The 6,262-nt window shown below is 43.2% G+C and overlaps 1 long non-coding RNA gene and 1 other non-coding gene across 2 annotated transcripts; both read left to right on the plus strand.

The window, feature by feature from the left end:
* Nucleotides 1-3,579: 3,579 nt before the first annotated feature.
* Nucleotides 3,580-5,454, plus strand: LOC101877263 (uncharacterized). Its single transcript, XR_221805.4, has 3 exons — nucleotides 3,580-3,756; nucleotides 3,976-4,126; nucleotides 5,191-5,454. It is a non-coding gene; the product is annotated as an uncharacterized lncRNA (long non-coding RNA).
* On the plus strand, nucleotides 4,847-4,975 carry LOC115945293 (small nucleolar RNA SNORA47). Its single transcript, XR_004079655.1, has one exon. It is a non-coding gene; the product is annotated as a small nucleolar RNA SNORA47 (small nucleolar RNA).
* Nucleotides 5,455-6,262: the final 808 nt, after the last annotated feature.

Here is a 6,262-nt window from a genome sequence, read left to right on the forward strand (position 1 = left end):
ACCTCAGAAACAACTCAGCAGTGTTTGTTTTCCCTGCCACTGCACTTGTGGAGGAGCAGTGTACCTACCTCACACTGAACAATCGTCTATGAACAGTCAGACCTGCCTCTGAAAAAAGGTTCAGGAACATCAGGACTTTGCACAGTGTCATGCAATGGAGAACTGCTCTTTATAAAGCATATGACATTTTAAAAGGCTGAAATGGTCCAGCACTGTGCCACTTACTTGTGCATTGTGTGATAAACACATAAATGTATTGGCTTTCGCAAATCATAGATGTGATTATGTGGATATAACTATACAAGTTTATAGTAACAAAACCAAAGCTCAATAAAGCATAAGATGAGCAAACTGGAGTCATATAGTAGAAGAATCTGTAAAGTTAAAAAGAAGGGGGGGGGGGTTGGTTTGCATGCTTGATAGAAGTAAAACTAGTGCCTGTAAAATATAGAGTTAAAATACTTTTTAGCTTAACTTAGGTTGTAGAAAGAGAACAATGTTTATGTTGTTAGCCTGTGGAATTTAGTGGCCCCACTAAATGTGAGTTAACTGTTTCACACTGGTCCTCTAAAGTATCTTTAGTTTTAAAGAACAATGTTTGTGTTGTAAGTCTGTGGTGAGGTAACAAGATTTAGTGACTTCACTAGGCATGAAGGAGTTTTTTCACACCATCTTTGTATGTATCAGTTAGTTCAAAGACAGAGCCTCCCAAAGATCTGCTAGCTTGGGATACTCCTATCCTGCTATAAATTTTGCAGGAAGGTCACACTGTTTCAAATCTTTGTTAGTTATTAGAATAATTACAGATATGGCTGGTTTTAGCGAGTTGTGTAATTACTGGGGTGTCCAACTGAGTCAAAGGTGAAAAGCACACTGCGAGGAAGACTGCTTACTTCATCTTGAAGACCCCTACTCACATGAGGAAGACTGATTACTTCATCCTCAAGACCCCCGCCCACAATTATTGAAGAGCAGTGCACAGACGCCAAGAGGAGAAGACTTATGATAATAAATTACTGGACTTAATTATAATGTTCCCTGCCTATATGCAGGGATTATGAATATGTATGTGACTAATGGAATTGTGAAAGTATATAAACCTGTAACAAATACTAATCACTTGCGCCTCTGGCTACGGTCACACGCCCAGCGCTGTTTGTTTTTGCTTTATTGACTTTGTCCCTTAATAAAACCTTGTTATCTTGTTTATAGAAGTGGATTCGTATTTCACAATTGTATCGCTTTGTTTTTTAACCTATTGTTTGTTATACTGCTTAGAGCAATGCTAGGCCTGCCAAGCTGGAGGAGGGTGCTGGCCTATAGTGCCTGCCACCACGGCAGCACCAACCGCTTTGGGCAGGTTTGCTGGAATTTTGTTCTAGCCTTTCCACTCCACAGGCTGACATTCACACTAAAAAACTCCTGTTTAACATTGACCATTCAGTCATCACATCTGTTTTTTCTTCTTGCAGCTTTGCCTCTCTTGGGTCATGAATCTGGACCTCAAGGATGGCTGGGAAAGGGGAGGCTGAGCAGCAAATTTTTCTTGCCAATTAGTCTCAAACTGCCCTCTCTCCTTGGGCTTTTTGTTTGTTTACTTGCTATTTTTAGTTCAGGACTTCTTTCTGCCTTCCTAGAGGCATCTGTGGCCTCCACCCCAGTTGTATCCAGCTGTCAGTCAGTTCTTCACCACATCTTCTGTAGTAATCACAGAACTGCAGAGCAGTTTAGGTTCAAAGGGACCTCTAGAGCTCATCCTGTCCAATCCCCTGATCACACAAGGCAACCCAGAGCCAGCTGCCCAGGACTGTGTCTACACAGTTTTTGAGTATCCCTACAAAGGAAGTGAAAACAAATACTATTATTGCCATTGTGCAGATAAAGAATCAAACAGAAAAACTAGTTTTTTTTTCCAAGTAAGTTAAGGAACTACAACGTTAATTTTCATTCACACTAAGCCTTATTTAACATTGCTGGACACTAGAGACTATTCCTGCCTGTTTGTGGTACAGGCTGAATAAAAATTAGAGGCTGGAAAAACAAATTTACTGAGTAGTGTGCTGGTGGTAACTCAAGTAAGCATCAGCTGTTTATTTTATTAACCAACACTTTGTGGACGTATTTTTTCCAATGGGTAGAAAGCAGATACATGAAAAAAAAAAAACAAACCCTGGTGATCTAATAGAAAAAAAGTGATACAATAAAAGAAGATGGAGGAAACAGGAAGAAGAAAGTGAAGGATTTAAGGGGGAAAAGGTTAAAGATTGATACACGGGTAACCAATGTACAGGGGGGTAATACAGAAAAATTGTACAAGGGAGTTAAAGGAATTCCTTTGCTTAAACAAAAGTATTGTCTGTCCTAAGTACCTGCCATTGCCACCTTGATTACTGCTGGAGGGGAAGAAGCAGATGCTAGTTCTGCTGACAAAAGCAGATGAAAGGTCCTGCTGATAAGCTGGGGAGAAGCAGACTGGGCGATCAAGCCTTAAGACCATGACAAAAACACAGATGTTTGTTCCTATTGATAAGCGGCAGGAGAAGCAGACTGGGCGCCAACTAACCCTAAGTCCATGTCTGAAGATTAAAAGGTGTAAAGGTTAAGAAGAGGAAGACTCATTTACTTCATCTTGAAGACCCCTGCCCACAGGAGGAAGACTCATTTACTTCATCCTGAGACCCCTGCCCATAATCAGAAGGGGCACTGCGCAAGTGCAAAGGACCTTCCGGCTCATTATAATACGAAGCGGGGATAGATAATAAATATGTATAGGCGGATTGAGCAACCTCATGTCTATGTATACCTTAAGAGAATAAGTGTAAAGGGACAACAACCCTGAGGTGTGCATGTTTTGGAGGAGCTATCCCCATGCACCTCAGCGCTGAATAAAAGCATACCTACTTTACAACTTTAACTAGTTGTGGAGTCTATCCGCGCATCAAGATGAACAATATTAGTTCAAGATACAAGGTGCTACTAGTCTAACTTGACTACCTTGTGCAGACCTTTTAGTCTCACAAAGCCCAACAGCTGAGGTTTGGCCAAAGCACACTGTCAGCAGCAGCTGTAACACTTGACCTAAGTAAGGCTACCTAAAATAAAGCCCACCATTGTCCGTGGTTAGAAGAGGGAGGGAGGGAGACAAAGAGCACAGGGAGGCTGAGGAATGGGGCCTGCAAGGCATTTACAGCTTAAGGTCAGGGAACGGGGATGAAGTCGGCTCTTTGTTGAATGAGGTGCTCTGCTGACCCAGAAACTGTCTGAGGCTCCAGCTGCCCTGGCTCCTCCTGCCCTTTCCTTCTCAGGCTCACTCCTGAGACTCCACTCATTCGTTCTTAGGATCACTGCTGACCCTAAATATTAAAAAAAAAAAGTAACATATTTGAAAACTAGTATGTATGGACCTCATGTTCTGTTTTGGTCTGTGGTCACATTGTCCTGTGATGGGTTCCGTCCTCCTCCTTCTCCTCCGGGGCTGCAGGGTCCCACACAAGAGGCCAGCTCGGGGGAGCAGCGCCGCAGCTCTCTGCCGGGGGGGGCAGGACGACAGGAGTTGCAGCAGCGGGACAAGGGGACAATTCTAACCTGAAACGCGGGGCTCAGACCACACTGCCCCGCAAGCCGGCGCCATGGGCAACCTGCGCTCCTCCCTCGGCCCCCCCGCACGGTGCCCCTGCCGCCGCCGCCGCTGCTGCAGGGCGGGATAGAACGGATCGAGGCGAGGAGAGACAAGATGGCGGCTGTTCCGGAGAGGAGGTAAACGCAGGCCGTGGAGGGAAAGGCCGGCGCCAGGGCCGCCCGGCTTCCCGGACTCCCAGTCGGGTGCTGAGGAGGGCGGCTGGCTCGGGGCGGGGGGAAGCGGTGGGAGGCGCTGCCGTGACCCGAACCTTTGCCCGGCCTAGATCCGCGGGTGCGCGCTGGAAGGGTAGCGCCGGGCCAGGCCGTAACCTCGGGTTTTTCTGTGTGTTACCCAAGGAGACTGAGAAGCAGCAGGCGAGGCGGCGTGTGCCCTGTTTATAGTAGCACTGCAGTAGCACCGAGACCCTTCGGCACAAATGAGTGAGAGCGGATGGTGCCCTGCTGCACTGCACCAAGTGCTGACTGGGCCACGGAAACTGGTATGCAGGTATGTTCATCAGTAGTGGCATTGCCAGATTAAACTAAGATGCAGGTGAAACATGTAGAAGGCAGCAACTGGGTGACATAAAAATGCCACATTTAGTGGTCACAAAGATATGCAGCACTATATAACTCCATATAGAACAAAGCCCACTGGTAAGTACATTTATATTTATCTTAATCATATCCAGATGCCATTTTTGACATCTCTTCTGGCTGTTACGAGCTTGTTACGTACTGGCAGAAAGGCCCTGTCGGGTACGCTTCATGCAGCCATTTGCAGCAGGAAAGGGTGTGTTCTTGCTAGAGCAGAAACTCCATCTGTTGTATGTTTTGTAAAAATATTTCATATATATACAATGGTTCAGAGCCACGAGGTGTTTAGTCCAGTGGTTTTCACACAGTGATGAATGCGCTCCCTGTTTTTACGTGCCAGCTGGGTTAGTAAGCACTTAAGATATGAACGTACTTACTCTTTTTAGTTAGTTTAAATGTCAGAAATGTCAGTGCTTTGCAAAATTCACTAGTGGGACTACAGAAGATAAATTGTTTATGTAAACTGACAAATATAATGTTATTTTTAACAGCTTTGAGATTATATATATTCACTAGCAGTATTTATATACACACAATCAGTTACTAAAACAACTTTGGATGTATAGAAAAGCAACTTTGTCTTAAGTGATCAATACTGAGTATTGTGAGTTGTAAAAGACAACAGGATGGCTGGAGGACTGAGAAGGTAAGACAGTTAGACTTCACACTGTACTTTACTGGTTATAGCCTCCAACATTATAATAGTGCAATGGCAACTCATGTTCCCCTCCTGACATGAGGGAAGGCAGTACTGCATTTGCACATATGACTTGCACACCATTGGTAGTTTTCACCTAACTTAATTAAAACATTAAGAGGTCACTAAGGCAGGGGATAAAAAGCTCTATTTAGCTCAAGTGAAGTCTTCCTACTCAGTAAAGGTATGCAGTTGCTTGGTGAGGATTAGTCAGACAGTATATTAACTTGTTAACAATGCTGTGTGTATTAATTGCACCCCTTTTTCCACTTTCCTAGGCAGCTTTAAGAGGTAATGGGATATGTCACACCAATGGTAAACTGAGACTAAGGATCAGCCCTTGAAGCGGCACTGTACTTGAAGTGGTACTGTGAGGAAGCCACAGTACTGAAAGCCATCAGTGCTTGACTGCACAAGACCATGCCTCTCACAGAAGGCAAATGATGTTTTATTTCAAAAGCTTTATGAAATGTAAATTCAGTTACATCCTTTCGAGTTTCTTCTTTGCAGGGCAACAATAAAACAATGATGGACTTTTCTTAGAACTGTTGTTTGAATAACTGGGGAGAGGGCAAGCTAAGGTTCCTACTAATGTATGTTCAGGATGTACTGCTCTCCCTTGAAACCAAAATTTGTTCTTTGATCTGCTCTGAAGACTACAGAAGTCAAAGTGGTGGATGGGGCAAAAAGCTTTTTTTCAGCTAGAAATAAATAGATAACTTCTGAAAACATGAAGCTGTCAATATAAAGGAATGCAACAGCAAAGTAAGCCAAAAATTCATACCTGTTACTAAAAAAAAAAACAACCAACTGTGTACAAATGCAAGCAGTGAACTGATAAAGTAATATGGCTGCAGGCATCCAGTGCTTATAACTATCTTCAGCTGTGTACTGCTAAAAGCATGCTTCAGGTTGTTAAATGTGTATGCTTTAATGATTTAAATAATGTATCAGATATTTGGCTTTATACTGTATGTATCTAAACATACATCGAGATAAACAGCAACTTGTCCTGGTTTTATTCAACAGTGCCTTACAGTTGCGTGTATGTTCCAATACGATGCTGAGACTAGCAAGTTTCCAGTATTTGCACAAATACCAAAACTTTAACTTGACTAAATTGGGATTAAGTTTTTCTCATTTTAGAAGAGCACTCCTAGCAAGAAGCACAGTGCTTAAATTGACAGTGATTTATTGTGATAAGGAACATTCAATAAATACCAAGATCTTAGCTTCAGTTTGGCAATCTTTCCCCATCAAATATCTGTTGGTTTATTTTTCTGGCATAAACTCCATTGCCAGCAATGGATGTATCAGAACAAGAAGCTAATAAATAATACACACTCCCAC

The sequence above is a fragment of the Melopsittacus undulatus genome, chromosome Z (genome assembly GCF_012275295.1).
Source record: "Melopsittacus undulatus isolate bMelUnd1 chromosome Z, bMelUnd1.mat.Z, whole genome shotgun sequence".
In the NCBI taxonomy this organism is placed as follows: Eukaryota; Metazoa; Chordata; class Aves; order Psittaciformes; family Psittaculidae; genus Melopsittacus; species Melopsittacus undulatus.